The sequence below is a fragment of the Antechinus flavipes genome, chromosome 4 (genome assembly GCF_016432865.1).
Source record: "Antechinus flavipes isolate AdamAnt ecotype Samford, QLD, Australia chromosome 4, AdamAnt_v2, whole genome shotgun sequence".
Taxonomy (NCBI): Eukaryota; Metazoa; Chordata; class Mammalia; order Dasyuromorphia; family Dasyuridae; genus Antechinus; species Antechinus flavipes.
The window spans coordinates 61,513,701-61,534,569 of NC_067401.1; positions in this window are offsets into that span (position 1 = coordinate 61,513,701).

Genomic DNA, 20,869 nt, shown 5'->3' on the forward strand with positions numbered 1-20,869 from the left:
TACTAAGATGCCATGATTGATAGATATGCTTTCTACTTTTCTCTTTTTTTTGTAAATAATTCTGATTCTTTGCAACATAGAATACTCAGAAATAAATGAACACATGATGTAGTTGAATTCCAAATCATGTGGTTTAGGAGAGAAATTTTTAATCTCAGATGAAGCTTTTAGGGTTCAGCACCAAATGTTAGGGTTGGATCACGTGAAGAATTCATAATGGCCATTTGCTTTGGCAAAAGTAGGTTTATTTAGGGGAATGGGGTTACAGACAAAATGAAGCAATACAATAGACCCCAGGAATGATAAATATGGAATAGAATTGAGAGGACTTGTTTATAGCAAGGAAAGAGGTTTTAATAATTAATGATGACAAAAAAATTCCCTAGTGGAACTCACAATTTACCAGTAGAGAGAGAATGCCCCATGAGATTGGAATATTTCCTTAGCTGGAAGGCTAAATAGCAAAAGAGATTTAGCGCCCTAAAAAAGTTGGTTTGCTATAAGAAGGAGAAAGACACCATAAGGTGTGGTGAAGAGTTGAGAAGAAAACCATCATGTGTTGTGGAGGAATGATAATGAGAAAAACACTATTAGGCAAAATGTGTAGTGGACTATAATCCTAAGTGGGATTCAGCAAAGATAGGGTGAGCAATGGACAGATTTATAGGGAAAATTTAAACTCAGGAATTCGATATACCTCAGATTTCTCACCTGACATAGCAAGGTGGGGCTACCCATGACCTCTTCAGATGGTAGGACCAGAAGACTAAAGTGATCTATCAGTGCCTTACCTTGCCTGCCCCAGGGATCAATTCCATCAATGCTGCAGTCCTTCTCTGCCAGCTGCAACCAGTTATTGAGGATCTCATCACATATACTCCTTGGGTACCTAAAGAAGAACAGGATACAACATGTTGCATATAAGATATTTCCCTAAATTTCTGGTGTCTTCTCTCCCAACCCACTTTCTATATAACTATTTAGTATTCATTTGCATTTATTCTATTTGTCTTTTTTTTTAATTTTTTATTTAATAATTACTTTATATTGACACTCTTTTCTGTTCCGATTTTTTTCCCCTCCCTCCCTCCACCCCCTCCCCTAGATGGCAAGCAGTCCTTTATATGTTGGATATGTTGCAGTATATCCTAGATACAATATATGTTTGCAGAACCGAACAGTTCTCTTGTTGCATAGGGAGAATTGGATTCAGAAGGTATAAATAACCCGGGAAGAAAAACAAAAATGCAGATAGTTCACATTCGTTTCCCAGTGTTCTTTCTTTGGGTGTAGCTGCTTCTGTCCGTCATTTATCAATTGAAACTCCGTTTGGTCTCTTTGTCAAAGAAATCCACTTCCATCAAAATATATCCTCATACAATATCGTTGTCGAAGTGTATAATGATCTCCTGGTTCTGCTCATTTCACTTAGCATCAGTTCATGTAAGTCTTGCCAGTCCTCTCTGTATTCATCCTGCTGGTCATTTCTTACAGAACAATAATATTCCATAACATTCATATACCACAATTTACCCAGCCATTCTCCAATTGATGGGCATCCATTCATTTTCCAGTTTCTGGCCACTACAAACAGGGCTGCTACAAACATTTTGGCACATACAGGTCCCTTTCCCTTCTTTAGTATTTCTTTGGGATATAAGCCCAATAGAAACACTGCTGGATCAAAGGGTATGCACAATTTGATAATTTTTTGGGCATAATTCCAGATTGCTCTCCAGAATGGTTGGATTCGTTCACAACTCCACCAACAATGCATTAGTGTCCCAGTTTTCCCGCATCCCCTCCAACATTCATCATTATTTTTTCCTGTCATCTTAGCCAATCTGACAGGTGTGTAGTGGTATCTCAGAGTTGTCTTAATTTGCATTTCTCTGATCAATAATGATTTGGAATACTCTTTCATATGAGTGGTAATAGTTTCAATTTCATCCTCTGAAAATTGTCTGTTCATATCCTTTGATCTATTTGTCTTTATATATCTTCTTCTTGTCCTTTCCATTAGAATATGAGTTCCATGCAATCAGGTAATTATATATTTATTATGCCTGACATAGAGGTAATTAATAAATTCCTGATGATTGATGCAGTAGAATATCATTGCCAGTAGTCATATTAGGAATATATTTGTATATACATAGAGATGTTTATATGTTACCATTTAGAAAAACAAAGAAGGAGAATGTATCTTAAACTAGACCATCACCGAAGTTGTCATCATTGTTGGACCTGTAAACTAGATGACTTTATGTCATTCCTTTTAGATAACTTATTTATGTCACAAATATGTAAAAATGTACACTACAAGTACTCATAAAACTTAATATTTGTATAGCATGCTATTTCCAAAATTAATTTTGTCATGTTACGGTTTAATGCTTTGAATATACTGAACCCAAAAATGCCAGTCAAGAAGAATAAGGACATAGAAAACTCTCCATTTGGGGAGAAGGAGAGCAGAGAAAGAAACAGAGACAGAGATAGACAAACAGAGACAGAGAAAGAGATAGAGAGGAAGGGAAGAAGAGAGAGAGACAAAGTAAAGGATCAGGATAAAAGGATAATCTTAGAATAAAATATTAAGAATTCAACTTAATCTTATACTGAAATAAACAGATTTTTTTAAAATAGATTTTATTTTTCCAATTACGTGTAAATGTAGTTTTCAGCATCCACTCTTATAAGATTTTGAGTTACAAAGTTTTCTCCCTCCTTTCTCATATATATATATATGTTATACATATTTAGTCATTAAATAGATTTCTGCATTAGTTGTGTTGTGAAACATGAATTGAAAAACTGGAAACAAAGGAAAAACCATAAGAAAGAAAAAAATTAAAATAGTATGTTTCAATCTTTATTCAAGCACCACAGTTCTTTCTCTGGTTGTGGATAAAATTTTCCATCACAAGTTTTTTGGAATTGTTTCAAATTATTATAAGAGCTAAGTCTACCATAAATGGTAATATGGTGTTACTGTTATTGTGTACAATATTCTCCTAGTTCTACTCATTTCACTCAGGATCAGTTCACAGAAGTCTTTCCAGATTTTTTTTTTAAATCCTTCTACTCATCATTTCTTACAGACCAATAGTATTCCATTGCATACATATATCACAATTACTCAGCCATTCCCAAATTTATAGACATCTCCACAATTTCCAATACTTTGCCACCACAAAAAAAAATAAATATCTTTGTATATTTTTTTTTCTTCTTTTTTAGGTCTCTGGAATACAGATCTAGTAGTGGTACTGCTGGATCAATGAATAGGCACAATTTTATAGCCCTTTGGGCAGCTTTCCAAAATATTCTCCAAAATCATTGGATCAATTCATAACACTAAGAATGCATTAATGTCCCAAATATCCCACATCATTTCCAACATTTATCATTTTTGATTTCTGTCATATTAACAAATCTGATAGGAGGGACATGGAAACTCAGAGTTGTTTTAATTTACATTTCTCTCATTAATAGTGATTGATATCATTTTTCATCATTATAGATAACTTTAATTCCTTTAATAGAAGTGGACTATTCATATCATTTGACCATTTATCAACTGGGGAATGATTTATATTCTTATAAATTTGATTCAGTTCTCTCTACATTTTAGAAATAATACTTTTATCAAAATGTCTACAAAAATGTTTTGTATCTTACTTTCCTTCTAATCTTGCTTTTGTTAGTAGAAAAACTTTTAAATTTTATTTTAATGTAATGTAATGAAAATTATCCATTTTGCTTTTCAGAATGTTCTTATCTCCTATTTGGTCATATTTTTTTTTTCTCCATAGATCTAACAATTAAACTATTTCTTGCTCTCCTAATTTGTCTACTATATCAACTAATTTGACTTTATCTTCCCATAGGATCTGAGCTATTTGTCTATGCTAGTTTCTATCATACTCTTTTCCAGTTTTCCTGGGAGTTTTTGTCAAATAGTGAGTTCTTATCCCAGAAGCTGGAGTTTGTGGGTTTATCAAATAGCATATTACTATAGTGATTTACTGCTATGTTTCTATCTATTCTAGTGATCCACAGCTGTATTTCTTAGCCAATAGTAAATGATTTTGACATTTATTTGTTTCTAATACAGTTTTAGATCCAGTACAACAATTCCACCTTCCTTTGAATTTTTTTCATTAATTCCCTTCATATTCTTGATTCTTGTTTGCCAGATGAATTTTGCTATTATATTTCTAGCTATATAAAATAATTTTGATAGTTTAATTGGTATGACAGCAGATAAGTAGCTTAATTTAAATAGAATTGTCATTTTTATTCTATTAGCTCAGTCTCCCCACGACTTTTTTCAATAGTTTAGATATGACTTCACCTGTATGAAAAGTCTTTTGTAATTGTGTTCATATAATTTTTGCCTTTGTCTTGGCAGGTAGATCATCAAATATTTTATACTGTCTAAAGTTATTTTAAATAGATTTTTTCTTTTTACTTCTGACTGCGGGGCTTTGTTGGTAATGCATAAAAATGATGATAATGTATGTGGATTTATTTTATATCTTAAACTTTACTAAATCTGTTAATCATTTTACCTAGGTTTTTAGTTGATTCTCTAGGACCCTCTAAATACACATCATATCATCTACAAAGTGGTAATTTTGTTTTCTCAGTGTCTATTCTTAATTCTTTTGATTTATTTATTCTCTTATTGTTATAGCTAAGATTTGTAGTACTACACCAAATAATGATAATGGGCAACCTTGGTTCACCACCATTATTATTGGAAAGGACACTAGCTCATCCCCATTCTGTAAAGTGCTTGCCAATGGTTTTAGATATTATTTGCTATTTTAAGAAAAACTTCATTTATTTCTATGTTTTTTAGTGTTTTTTTAAAGAAATGGGTGCTTTATTCTGTCAAAAGACTTTCTGTATCCATTGAGAAAATATATGATTTCTGTTAGTTTTGTTATGTATTTAATTGTGCTGGTATTTCCCTAAATACAATATTATTACCCTGACTCTGCAAATGAGTAAAGTTCAGAGATTTTGGCTAAAGTGACAACCCTAGGTAGAGGCAGGATTTAATCAATCAATCAAACTCTGATTTTAAATCCAGTACTGATCACAATTGTACAATTGGTCAATCAACCTGTTTATCAGCAACTAATACCATCAATCGACATTTGTTGACAGTACACAATCAACAAAGCACTGTCAGCTCTATTAATGTCTGGGAATTATGCAATCTATGTCTACCTTGCCGAACACTGTATATCAATAAAATATGGGCTGCACATCATCCTAACAAGTTTTCTTAACAGGCTTTAAAAATTCTGCTGGTTTGAATTATAATCTTCTTATCATGTGCAGATCCTTTAGAAAAATAGCTCCAGGTTACATGCACATTAGGTTATTGCTCATCAAAGAGATTAAAATAGGTGTGTTAGAAAGATAATTTTTTTCCTCTCCATTGCTCCCTAGAAATTGCTTTATAAAAACCCTGCAGAGAGGACAACAAGGTTCTCTGACAAAATTAAAAAAAAAATCAGAAAAGGAATTCATAGCTAATTATAGAAAGGCTGACAAGCTGGTTTGGTTTTTGACAATATACATAAATGCTCTCGTTTTTGCTTTAATATATGTACTATATATTTCAGAACTAACAGGAATAGGCAACGTTATGCCTAGAAAATTGTGAAAGATCTTTGGATTCCTACAAAATCAAATATTTCATAAAATACACTGACATGGTTGTCAATTCTACATCATTAAAATATGTTACATTTATTTGTTTTTTATTGCATGAGGAAAATTCAAATTTCAAATAATTCTGATATTTTAATGTCTTTTTAATATGAAATTTGAGGGAAAATGAATCTAAATTTAATATATAAAATGATTTTGAGAAAGTATGATGAGAGATATTTCATATCACAAAATAAAAAAAAGACAAGATGATCAAAACAAACAAAAATCACATGCTAACACAGGAATCTATGTGGTACAGTGAATAGACCACTGGCCTTGCAGGCAGGAAGACCTGAGTTCAAACATAATCTCAGTCTTTTACTGGCTATCTGTCTCATATAGCATCTTTATACCTCACTTTCCTTAACTGTAAAATAGGGCTTGACATAGTGATATGCAAGTAATCCAATCTATGTTAGACATCTGCAATTCTTTTATATATATATATATTTCCACAGTGATCATGCTGCACAAGAAAAATCAGATAAAAAATGAAAAAAAAAATGAAATAGAAAACAAAAAGCAATCAAATAAACCGCAAAAATACAATGTTGGGATCCACAGTCCCAACAGTGCTCTTTCTGGATGCAGATAGCTCTCTCCATCACAAATCTGTTGGAATTGGCTCATGGTTGAAAAGAGCCACATCCATCAGACTTGATCATTCCATAATCTTGTTATTGCTGGGTACAATGTTCTTTTGGTTATACATACTTCACTTAGCATCAGTTCATTTAAACCTCTCAAGGCTTTTCTGAAATTATCCTGTTGATCATTTCTTATAAAAAAAAATAATATCCCATTGCATCCATATGCCACAACTTTTTTAGCCTTTTTCCAGTTGATGGACATCTATTCAGTTTCCAGTTCCTACTACCAAAAGGGCTGTTACAAACAGTTTTGTACATGTGGGTCCTTTTCCCTTTTTTTATGATCTTTTTGCTATATAGGTCTAGTAGAGACACTGTTGCTTCAAAGGATATGCATAGTTTGATAGCCCTTTGGGCACAGTTCCATATTACTATCCAAAATGGTTGGATCAGTTTATAAATCTACCAACAACGTATTATTGTCCCAGTTTTCCCACATCTGCTCTAACATTTATCATCATCTTTTCCTGTCATCTTAGCCAATCTGAGAGATATGTAATAGTACCTCAGAGTTGTCTTAATTTGCATTTCTCTAATCAATAGTGATTTAGAGCATTTTTTCATATTTCCAGAATTGGTTTCAATTTCTTCATCTGAAATTATCTATTCATGCTCTGGGATCATTTATCAACTGGAGAATGGCTTGTATTCTTATAAATTTGAATCATTCTTTCTATATTTTAAAAATGAAGCCTTTATCAGAACTTTTGTATATAAATTTTTTCCTAGTTTTCTGTTTCCCTTCTAATCTTGTCTGCATTGGTTTTGTTTATACAAAACTTTTTTAATGTAATATAATCAAAATTTTCCATTTTGCATTTCATAATATGTTCTAGTTCTTCTTTGGCCACAAATAGCTTGCTTCTCCACAGATCTGAGCTTCTAATTTGTTTAAAAGAACTTTTTTTAAATTTGATGACATTCCAAACAATATGCAAATAGAATAGACTAATTCAAAAAGACTAATTATAATTCATGAACATGATTCTTTCATAACTTTTGATGGAAAAATAAGGAAGTAAGGAAACACAGACCTGAACATCATAATATATGTTAGTCAATCCTATGAAGATAAAAGTGGAAGTAGGAAGTAAAAACCCTAAGGGAACATCAAACTATGGCAAAAATTACTTGAAGGAGGAAAAATAAAGGCTTAAAAATCTGGGAAAGTACACAGAAAGATTTTATCCATATTTAGCAGATATATACAGTGGAACAATCTAAATCTGTTGCACTAAAGGTAACAAAAAGTTGCATGCGCAGAAATTTAGGAAACAAAACAATATTAAAAACCTGCATTCTCTTAAACAACAAACCAATTCAAAAAAGGTCAAGGTGAAATGAAGTCATAGGGCAAAATAAATAATTCAACTTTAATTAAAAAAAAATCTTTGATATAGAGGCTTGAGAAATGAGACCCATAAAAGAGAATTTCTGATATAGGCGAATATAAAAAATCTCTGGTCATGTATATGGGTGCAAGAGGTTGCAAATTGGATCAAATGAGCAACAAAGAGTTCATGAAATGCTGATACAAATAATGGTAGAATGGTTGTCAAACACACACATACACATACATATATACACACAAACACAAAAGGGTGAGGAACCAAAGTATTTCACTCAGGGAAAATAACATTTATAGCATTCAAATAACATTTTATTGTAAATTTGCAATAGCTTCAAAATATTTATGCTGCCTTTCTACATTATTACAGCAACTTTGACTCATTTCTACACTCATGATCTATTTAGGTATTGTTATAAAAAAATTAAATAGCACCAATCATAATGATAATACTAGATCGGTTGATTGTACATGGAAAAAAATGTTTCCTAGATGAAACACTCTACCAATGTAAAAATGTCAAGAACAATTGACACATAACTTGGTATTTTTGAGAAAAATATTTCAAGCTCTTTAAGATTATACCTAACCTTAAAATCATTAATATCCCTTCTAAATAGAACTAAATATTGCTATTAAATAATGAAGTGAACCAAAACATTATATTTACCACATGGTGTACATTTAAAAGTCTACAACCTAGTTCACCATTCCACTCTCCCCATATGTCACTTTATTCCAGAAACTATACAGTTTAGTTTTTCTGATTTATATGCTATTCCTCACTTGTGATACTGCCTCTTCTATCTCCTGGCATCTATCCTGGTTGTCCCCCATGCTTGGATTATTCTCTCTTATCTTCACTTTTAGAAATACTGGCTTACTAAAGACTCAGCTCAAAAATCAACTTCTGCAGGAAGCATTCTAAATCAAATTGAAATTGGAATAACACTTAATATACACTTACAAAAGTTTAATATGGAATATGCCAGTTTCTAAAAGTACCTGAGAATAGATTAATTTAAAATAGTTATGAAATGTGGGACTCAATATCCTAAGTTATTTATAAAAAAAAAAATAATGCTTCTTCACCAAAAAAGCAATAACAGGATTCACAGACTAAGAGCCCATGAGAAAAGGTCAAAATCTTACAAAAATTTTTTAGGAATAAGTAGAGATAGCTTTGCTGAGTAAGTAAAGGATGGTGAAAAGTTCATTTTTATTTTGTTTTATTTTGTTGGGTGTAAGCAGAAGTAGTTCATTTCCAGACAGAGCCTACAAAATGTCTCAGATGAAGAATGGAAGCATAAGGCTGACCAATGGACACATCCACATGATCACAGGCAATAGTATACTAAATAAAAAACATTGAATGGAAGCCAGAACAGTGAGGATTTGCTTGTTAAAATAGAAGGTTTATCATGGTAATTTAAGATGAGATTATTGCCACCAGAATATAGGAAAGGAAATAGTGCCACCAGATATGGCAATCAAATTAGACTATGCAAGGATACTACACTGTAAAATATCTCTGTAGTTATGAAAGTAAATTAAAAATAAATTCATAAAATTTAAAAATTAGCAAGATAAAACCTAATCAAGAGAATTACACATTAGCATTTGGTAACCTACCCACCTTTACCCACTACTTCTTGCCAAAACTCTTATTCATTACCCATTGACTAATCACCCTGATGGAATCATTTGCATCTGAAGGCCCCAGGACAAACCTAGATTTAGGACTGGCCTGTAATTAGCTCCCTTTACTGATGGGAGTGCAATGGGAATAACAGCCTCCCAGTAGAGGAACAGGAGCAGGCCAAATGGGCCTCACTGTAACTCACTTGGGCTGCCTGTTAATGTCTCTTTCCATCTTCCACTCATTATTACTCCTCTGACTTCTCTTATTTTTCTCCTTATACCTATAATCATTAATCATTAGCTTTTTAGAATAATATATCTCAGACTTTTTCATCATCTCATGATCCAGTCTTCCTCAACATAACATTACTCACATCCCAATCTTAACTTTCTATCCCATCCACTAGATCCTCTGGAATTCTTATTCCAACTTGGGTCTCGTTCCCTCTTATTTTTCATATAGGAGAATTTCCTTGAGGCTTTACTATCTCAATGTTGTCCCAGAATTTCCCAGCTATCCCTTAAACACTTATGATACCTTTACTCAGATCACTGTAACACTCAATCATGCAGGTAGATCTGGAATATTCCTTGTTCCCCATTGTTTCTTCTAAATTCCCCTTTTTACTCCCTTTACTGAAGAAAATAATTCTCTTTTAAAGGCTTATACTTAACACTAAAAAACACTACAGAAAGACTCACAATTGTGTTGACTAGGTACAATACAAACTCATGATATTCACTTTCATTTGTACTTTCACCACAACAAGGCAATCTTTTTATTCATTGTCATTTCATTTCCATTTTTAGTCTTTACAAAAGCTTTTTCATGTCTTCTTTTATTCAACAACCTCCTTTCTTAAATACTCCATACTCCCTGCATTCTCTCAACTGAAGGCTCTGCCTTTTATTTTCTTGTACAGAATTGAGGTTCAAAATGGATTCCCTCTTTTCTTACTCTCAAAACTGTGATGTTCTCTTCTTTTACATAATATATGAGGGTTCTCTCTGAGCAGGTTTCTTGGGGAGGTTTTCTGGAGGCAGCCTTAGTTTCAGTTCAGAGTAATAATCACTTCAAATGCAGCCAGCTGATAAAATTCAAACGTATATTTTCTCCTTCGTTGGGCCTGGGTATCTTTCTTAGAGGTCTCTCTCCTCTTCTCCAACTGATGCTCCCCTCTCAATCTTTTCAACTAAAACTTCCAACTGAGCCTCTGTCATCTTCTTACATATGATCTCCCAAAGGTTGACTCCTCCTCTGAGAGAGTGGGATTATGGGTTCTGAGAGTGGGATTATGGGTTTCTGATTTGTAAATCTCCCAAAAGTGTGAACTCCAGATTTGCTAAGTACCATGTTAAATTAGGCAACTGACATCACTTTGTAAGGATTCTAACACAAAACTTCTTGACATTTTCATCTTTTCTTCCTAGTCTCTGAAAAATAGGTGGTCCTTCTTATTAATAAATTCAACTAACCTACAATGTCATTCAATTGTATCATCATCTATCTCCTCCAGAAGATTCTATCCTACATTACCTTCCCTCAAAACTTCAACCTCTATCCTTTTGTACTATCTTCAACCAAGCCCAGGTTTCCCCATTCTTTGCATAATTTTAACTTTATTCTATCATATTATCAAATTATTATGCTACATTTCTTTCAGCCAAATTCCTTTAAAAAGTCATTTTTCTTGTTCCTACTTCTCCTCTCATTCTTAAATGTGTTGTAATCTAGTTCCCAGTCCTGTCATTCAATTGAATCTTCTCTCTCCAAAATTAAAAATTGCCACTTAATTGACAGATCTGATGAAATTTTCTCAGCTTCAATTCTTCTCAACCTGTTTCATATGACACTATTGATCATTCTGTCCTCCTGAATACTTTCTTCTTAGATTACGTTGTTGTGACATTATTATCTCCTCATTCACCACTCCTTATCTTTTGATTATTTGTTATCTACCTCATGCCCTTTAACTGTAAATTGACCCTCTCTCTTCTCTATTTAATGCTTTTGTTAGTGTCATATGCTCTAAAGTCTTAATTTTTTTGTTTCTATATAGATGTTCCATTCCGCTGGAATAAAACAAACAATCTCTAAGATTTATAATTAGATAGTTGAGGATTTCATATAACTTTACAACTAGCTATGAGAAATGAATTGAATTTAGAGACCTGCTTGACACATAGAGATATCCCTTCTCTATAGGCCCTCAAACTATTCTCTGATCTGTATTTATGGGAAAATAAAGTTTTCATTTTTTTCTTTACCCTTCAAATAATCAATTGCTTTTTTCTGCAACAATCTTTAGAATATTAAATGTAAAAGGATAATAGCAAAATAGTGACATCTTCAAATTATTTTTGTCTGAATCACATTAAAAACATTAAACTAATTTCTGAAGATATGGTGAACCGTTGCTCCCAGAGGAGTTGGCTATTGAGTAGTAATCTGCCAACTAGGCATTGACCCAAACTTAACATCGTACACCAAGATAAGGTCAAAATGGGTTCATGACCTAGGCATAAAGAATGAGATTATAAATAAATTGGAAGAGTATAGGATAGTTTACCTCTCAGACCTGTGGAAGAGGAAGGAATTTATGACCAAAAAAGAACCAGAGATCATTATTGATTACAAAATAGAAAATTTTGATTATATCAAATTGAAAAGTTTTTGTACAAACAAAACTAATGCAGACAAGATTAGAAGGGAAACGATAAACTAGGAAAACATTTTTATAGTCAAAGGTTCTAATAATTTCCAAAATATATAGAGAATTTACTCTAATTTATAAGAAATCAAGCCACTCTCCAATTGATAAATGGTCAAAGGATATGAGCAGACAATTCTCAGATGGAGAAAATGAAACTATTTCTAGCCATATGAAAATGTGCTCCAAGTCATTATTAATCAGAGAAATGCAAATTAGACAACTGTGAGATACCACTAGATACCTGTTAGATTGGCTAGAATGACAGGGAAAGGTAATGCGAATGTTGGAGAGGACGTGGGAAAACAGGGACACTGATACATTGTTGGTGGAATTGTGAACACATCCAGCCATTCTGGAGAGCAATTTGGAACTATGCTCAAAAAGTTATCAAACTGTGCATACCCTTTGATCCAGCAATGTTTCTACTGGGGTTATACCCCAAAGAGATATTAAAGATATTAAAGAAGGGAAAGGGACCTGTATGTGCCAAAATGTTTGTGGTAGCCTTCTTTGTAGTGGCTAGAAGCTGGAAAATGAATGGATGACCATCAATTGGAGAATGTTTGGGTAAATTGTGGTATATGAATGTTATGGAATATTATTGTTCTGTAAGAAATGACCAGCAGGATGAATACAGAGAGGCTTGGGAGACTTACATGAACTGATACTAAGTGAAATGAGCAGAACCAGGAGATCATTATATACCTCAACAACGATACTGTATGAGGATGTATTCTGATGGAAGTGGATTTCTTCAACAAAGAGATCTAACTCAGTTTCAATTGATCAAGGATGGATGGAAGCAGCTAAACCCAAAGAAAGAACACTGGGAAATGAATGTAAACTGTTTGCATTTTTGTTTTTCTTCCCAGGTTATTTTTTACCTTCTGAATCCAATTCTTCCTGTGCAATAAGAGAACTGTTCAGTTCTGCACACATAATATTGTATCTAGGATATATGGTGACATTCAACATGTATAGGACTGCCTGCCATCTGGGGGAGGGGGTGAAGGGAAGGAGGGGAAAAGTTGGGACAGAAGTGAGTGCAAGGGATAATGTTGTAAAAAAAATTACCCAGGCATGGGTTCTGGCAATAAAAAGTTATAATAATAATAATAATAAATAAATAAATTTTTAAAAAGAGTAGGAATCTGCCTATTGGAATCTTTTATTTTTGTGTAATGCTATTATAGCATTAGATGTCATAGTATGGTATGAAGTTGATGGGTCAACACTTGGTCCCTTAAACCCATTCTCCATGCTGAATAGAGGGAAGATGAATCCTTACTAGTTTTTTTTTTTTTCCTGCTTCCTTTTCTAGAGGTGGTTTGGCTACCAAGAAGGTGCTGGTAAAGTCAGTTCTCCAAAAATGTAAGAAACACTTTTAAGCTTAAAACTGCCCTGTTGATATTTTTCCATTGTTTTGTAATGGCTAAACAATCAACAACAACAAAATAAATAAATTAAGTCCTGATATATAACATTTACTTTTTTCCAAGATATAAATGTTCATCCTGTAAATTGAACAGTTTGTTCTTCTGAGTCTATTTTAGCATAGCCTTGTATCTTTATTCCAGTTGATGCTTTTTCCTCCCTTTCTTCTTTCTCTTTAGAGATTTAATCATCCTTACCTTATTACAAAAATTAGCTCACTAACAGGAGCAATATAATGCTTTCAGGTCTACTTGGTACCTTTTTATATTTTATGGAATTCAAACCCATGTAAAAGCTATTAATTAAATCACAATAGCAATCACAATAGTTCTGAAACCCCAGTTATTTAGAAAATACCAAACATTCAGACAGATTTTTAGCTATTTGCCTTCATTTACTTAACTGTTTGTCTCTGGATAACCCATGGCCTCGTAATGATGAGATTATTTTTTTTAAAAGGATAAAGGCATTGTTTTGATTAAAAGAATGAACAGATTATATTATTATTATTATATTATATACTATTACTGGACATATTGCAAAAGAAAATCACAGAAAAGGGAAACAGGAAAAAGAACAGACTTTGAGAGGTATAGATATATTTAAGCTAGAGAAAAGTTTGATACAGAAATGTAATATTATATCACTATGGATGAATCTGATGATTATGAAAAATAAAAAGAAGCATGGATCACACTCCATACCAAAATAAGTTCAAAATGGATACATAATTTGGGCATAAAGAGTGATACCATAAACAAATTAGGACAGCAAGGGATAATTTATTTATCATATTTTTGGAGAAGGGAGGAATTTATGAGCAAAGAAGAACTAGAGAACATTATAAAGGTAAAATGGACAACTTTGATTATTTTTAATTTAAAAAGGCTTTGTACAAACAAAATCAACAGAAATAAAATTAAAAGGAAAGTAAAAAAGTTAAGAAAAAGTTTTTACAGCCAGTGTTTCTGATACAGGTCTCATTTCTAAAATATATGAAGAAGTGTGTCAAAATTTTAAGAATACAAGAATTACCCAATTCATAAATGGTCAAAATATTTAAACAGACAATTTTCAGATGATAAATTAAAACCATCTACAATCATATGAAAAAATTCTCTAAATCTATCTTGGAAAATTTCATAAAGGATCTAAATCATGATTAATTAGATAAGTACAAATTAAGGCAATTCTGAGGTACCACTACACACCTCTCAAATTGGCTAAGATGACAGGAAAAGATAATGATTTATGTTGGAGGGGATGTGGGAAAACTGGGACACTGATGCATTGCTGATGGAGTTATGAAATGATTCAACCATTCTGGAGAGCAATTTGGAACTATTCTTAAAAGGGCTATAAAATTGTGCATATCCTTTGACCCTGCAGTGCCAGTGCAGGTCTTATCCCAAAGAAATCATAAATGAAGGAAAATGATTCATATGTGCAGCTCATTTTGTGGTAGCAAAAAATTGGAAAATGATTAAATGCCCATCAATTGGGGAATGGCTAAATAAGTTGTGGTAGATGAATGGAATTGAATATTATTGTATAAAAAATGATGAATACACTAACTTTAGAAAAGTCTGCAAAGATTTACACAAACTGATGCTGAATGAAAGAAGCAGAACTTGAAATACATTGTACACAATAACAGCAAGAATATGCCGTGATCAACTATGAAATACTTTAATCTTCTCAGTGGTTCAGTGATCCAAGGCAATCTCAATAGCTTTGGATAGAAAATGCCATCTGCATCCAGAAAACACCAAAGAAAATGGGAAATCAAATCAGATTAGTGGATTTCTGAAGGGTCTCATTTAAAACAGGTATATATAATATCAACACGGGAGGTATTATACATAATTACATAAATTACATAAGCACATAATAACACAGCCTAGTAGTGATGTAACAAATAGCATGAATCAACATTAGGATTTATACATGTCCATAAGTCCTAGAATAGTCCAAAAGGAATCTATTGTCCATTACTTGATGTGCCAAGAATACAATGATTCCTGCAAGTTTTGAAGTACTGCATGAGTCTTATCATGTCTCAGAGAATCCAATGATTTCTGTTGATCCTGAAGTTCTGCAACAGTCTTATCAACAATTTTTCGTCTTAGGGAATCGAATGATTCCTGTGGATTTTGAAGTTCTGTAATCATCTTATTATCAACCATGCACTTTCAGTTTCAGGTGTTTCTTAGGTCTTCTTTGTTTTGAGGTTTTTTCTCTTTTTCTGTCTCTCTCTGATGGACAAGGCAAATACACTTTGTTGGCACCCATCTGATTCCTTCTCCATCTGTAGAGATACAAGCAAACCCTTTCTCGTAAGCAGTTAACATATCTAGTCTCTTCTACTTACCACTTTCTAGATCTCTCCTCATCACCTGGCAAATACATTGGAGCTGCTTGCTCTGGATACTGCTCTTCTGTTGGGTTAAAAAAAGCCTGTATTCTCCCCAATTGTAATCCCTTTCTCCCGTCTGATTGCTTTTCTGCTGATTGATCATGTAATTCCTTTTTCCCACTGATTCCTTTTTTACTGATTGATCATATCAGAGTCCTGAAGTTCTAAAGACTTTCTGGGTGTAAACTAGGCTGCCATCATGTCCCACTTGTCTTTTGTTTGTGGTCTTGGAGCTGGGTCCTGCCTCTCATTTCACTGGATCAATCTACATTCTGAGGTCTATTGGCAACCTTGGTTGCATTTTGGACATAGGGTTTTGGGTCTTCTCTCATCCTGTTTTCTTACTCTATCTCTATACCTACATTGAGCTCTCAAATGCCCAATTTTTCCACATTGAAAGCACTGATAATTTTCTCTAGAAGTCCCTTGCCAAGAGGGATCTTGTCTTCCCATATTCATCATAATCTGGGTATAATAAGCACTTGTGCCCACTGTGGCACAGCATCTTATGATCTCCTCTAAAGGAGCATCTTTGTGTAGTCCCCATATAATTCTTCTGCAAACCTCATGAGCATTTTCCTTAGCCAGATGTCTTATCATAATTCTTATAGCTTAATTTTCTCCAGTGGTTCTTGTAACAGCTATTTGCAAAGCACAAAAAGCAGCAAAAGGTTCACTGGAACCTTGCTCTATTTTTGTGAAGGCTTCCCCTCCATCTTTTCCTGGGAGAGAGCCCCAAGCTTTTATAGCAGCAGCAGTAATTTGCAAATATGCTGCTACGGGGTAATTAATCTATGCTAAATTGTCTGCATATTGACCTTCACCTGCTAGTTGATCAAAGGTGATTGGAGTATTAACTCCAGTTTGCTTATTGCATTGGGCTTGAATTCTTTATAATTCACTATACTCTGAAAGACACAACAAGTTTTGTCCAGGTTCTAAACATGTCCTTGCTACAGATTTCCAATCACTAGGGGTTAAAATTTCATAGGCCAAATTCTCTAGTAACATCTTAACATAAGATGATGTAGCCCCATAAAGAGTGCAACCCTTTTTCAAATCTTAATTTTTTCAGATCAAAAGAAGTGTATCTTCTCCTTTGTTGACCTGAAGAGTCAAGCTCTTCAATAACAAGGTATGCATTTATTTTTAAATCACATATATTCTGTTCTTTTTTTTTTTTGCTTTAATTAATGCCTTTTGTAATCTTGTCATAGACTGCTTCATAGGTGGTGATGATTGTGTTACTGCCTCTTCCTCCTCCTCCTTCTCCCTCCACTCATGAAGGGTTAATTGAGGGGGGAAGGTCATAAGATGGGGAATGCCCTACTGGCTTCTGCTGTGAAGCACCACATTCAGAATTGTACTTAGCTCCATTCTTATCTGATTCTTCATCCTTTTCACTTAGTTTGTCTGGATCCTCCTTCTCCTGTTCTTTCTTCTTTTTCCTTACTCTATAACTTATATAATATCCTAAAGTCAGTTGTATTAAATTATATGTATAAAGTGTTTCTTTAGAAATTGAGTCAGGTTCATTATCATTGTAGTACTCACATAGTTGTTCTACTACTAATTTCCACTGGTCTAGATGTAATTCTTTTTCCTTAGAGAACCAAGGAGATGTGTACTGTACTGTTTCTAAAAGTTCAATGATCTGCTTCCAAGTTACAATCAAATCTTGGCTTTTAATGAGTTTAACCAAGCTTTCAACAAATTTTCCTTGTGGTAGACAAATCTCATTTCTAAACATTTGTCCCATTTTGACTGGATTACTATTCTAGCCCTTTACAAAGTTTCCTTCTTGTACTCATCCTAATTTCACAGATGTAGGTTTTTGGTCCAACATTCTGAGGCCAAAATGTAATTTAGTTCTTTGTTTTTGTTTTCTTGGGGTCTCTGGGAGCCGCCTTCTTTTCAATTCAGTAATCACCACAAGTACATCCAGGTGTTAAAATCCAAATTCTTTATTATCTCTTTCAAAGTCTTTTCTCCTGTCTTGGGGCCTGGTTCGTTTTCTTAGAGGCCTATCTCTCTCCTTGGTTCTGAGAGGTTGAGCTTCTGCTGCCAGTCCTTTGTGTTCTCTGCCTCTGCCAACTTCTTTTCTGGGCTCTCAGTCCCTGCTTATATCTTCCACACCAAGTATAAACCAATCATTATATCACTAAGAAACCATTATTTGTTGTGAGATTAAATCTAACATACTGAACTATGCTAAACTGAATAACCATTATCTCCTCAATTCCACTTAGTACCTTGTAAGCATCCTTTGTTTCAAGTTAAGAGTTCTAACCCATATCAATGGAGTTTGAATGTAAATCAACACATTCTATGTCCATTTCTTTTTTGTTTGTTTTTTTTTTCTTTTTGTCCTGATTTTTCTTTCCCAACATGATTCATAAAGCAATGTGTATTAAAAATAAATTTTAAAAATCATAGAATTACATGAACTATTATAAAATAAGCAGATGTTAATGCCCTCCATACTGAATTACTAAGAAATGAGAATAGAACAACCATAAAACAATAAAATATAAATGTAACAAAAATTATAAGGAACAAGCTAAACAGCCTTAAGGAAGAACTATGGAAGTCATTTATCTGTTCCCTCAACCCCTTTGGAGACATATGGGGCAGGGAGATCAATAAGTTGGAATATTGCACATAATATCAGATGTTAATGGGTTTGCTCAAGTTCTTCCCCTTCTTTCTTTTAATTTTTTATCATAAGTGAATACTCTGGAAATTAGAAGAATGATATGAAAAATAAAGTGATGTATAAACAAAAAAGTTAAGAGATAAATGCCGCTAATAATTTCAGTTGCTGTTCTCTAGAGCCAAATTTTTGTATAACCAAATATCCCATCTAAAACGCTTTCATCCACTACTGGATCTCCTCTTAGTTTCTCTTTTCAGTTGTCCCTATATTTCCACTGGGCAGGCTGAGCAGAGCTGGAATAGTTTCTTCCTGCTGTCATTGTTTCTACTTTATTGCTTATTCCTTATAGTCCTCATTCATTTATCTCAAGTTGTTCTTACAATATATGTGTGTGAATGTGTGGGTGGGTGTGTCTTTGTATGTATGTGTGTGTGCATGTGTTTGTCCCTTTAAAAAACCTGCTACATAATCCAAATTGGCTTTATGATTCAACAATTCCAAAAATTCCAACTAGCTTTTAGACCTAAGAGAGAATATTTCCCTCTGAAAAAAATTCCAGGATGCCAGGCAGCTCTCAAATATTAAGTATACAATAAATTATATTTCTAATCATTTCTATATAGTGACTGAAGGTTTACAATATACATAAATACATTCACTTAACTTTCATTATAAACCTGTCACTTTACTTCTAAGGATATTAGAGTTTTGGGAGACATTAGTAGTTTTATACTGCCCTTGGAGAATTAAGGCTCAAGTGTATGTATGGAATCAGTTAGCATGGTCAACCTACTCAGAAACTCAGTTGCTGGAATATCAGGTACTAAGAGAAGGAGAATGATGCAGGGGAAGAAGAAAGGAAGGAAGTAAATGAGGGCAGGGAGGGAGAAAAGAAGAAGGGAGAGAGGAAGGAAAGCGAAAGGAGAGAGGCAGGGAGGGAGGGAGAAAGGAAAGGAGGGAAGGAGGAAGTGAGGAAGGGAGGGAGGGAAGAAGTAGGAAAGGAAGGAGGGAAGAAGTAGGAAAGGAAGGAGGGAGGAAGTAAGGAAAGGAAGGAAAGAAGGAAAGAAGGAAGGAAGGAGGAAGGGAAGGAAGGAAGGAGAGAAGGAAGGAAGAAAGGAAAGAAAGAAGGAAGGAAGGAGGGAGGGAGGAAAAAAGGGAAGGAAGGAGGGATAGAGGGACGGAGGGAGGGAAGGAGAAAGGGAGGGAAGAAGGAATCCCTATTCCCTTAATGGAATCAATCAGATAATATTTAGGGATCCTTGCTGGCACTATCCTCATGTGCACACAAACATTTAGTGAGGCATCAATACACAGACAGTAAAGACAAACAAAATTTTATGGTTGGATGTCAACCTGTAATATAGGTCAAGCTCTACGATAAACACTGAGAGCCCATTTTAAAATCTACTCCTAATTATAGTTGATATATGTAGGGCTTTTTCATCTTATTGTGATAAAAACCTTTTTCTTTAGAAATGCATTACTCTTCTGGTTAAGTTTCCTACCTCAGCAACATACTCTTCCTTATGTAATCATTTTTTTTTTTTTCTGGCTCTGACCTTCAAATGAGCCAGAAAATAAACAAGAGATCTGAGATTCTTTTCCCCAAATAGCATTTTTGTATGAAACCATTAAAGGTTTCACAAAAATATGCATTTTGAAGACACATAGTGAAAATGTTATCACTATATTAAATGTACATAGAAATTCATTAATCCTTAGCCAGCTACCATAAGCCACACAATTCTTTTGTAAATTATATAATTTTGACAAAGCTATCCATCAGGGTATGGGACAGGTGTTAAAATGAGCAGCTTGCTTTCTTTACCTCCCTCTATCTTTACATTTCCCTTTCTTTTCTACCTGTCCTCAGTCTTTTTACTCATTCCTTGACTCCTTCATTTCTTTCACATTTTCTTTTCTTCACTCACTGATTTCTTCATTCCCTCTCTTTTTCTCTTTCCTTTTTTCTATCCTTTTTCCTCCCTCATCTGTCTTTTTCTTTTTTCTCTTTTTTTAGTCTCCCCCTTTCTCCTTTTACCTCTTGGCTTGCTCTTTCTTTCCCATTTCCTGTTCTCCTCATTGCCTCTCTTTTTGCCTCCTTTCCGTCATCCTTTCTATCTTCTTTCTCTCCCTCTATTTTCTTCTCTCTCATTCCCCCTACTACATCATTTTTCTTCTCCATTCCCTGCTTATTCCAACTAACAATACTCAAGGACACAAAAGGCATTGCTCAGCTCCCTTGATCTTACTCAGAAAAGAACATATTTCTGA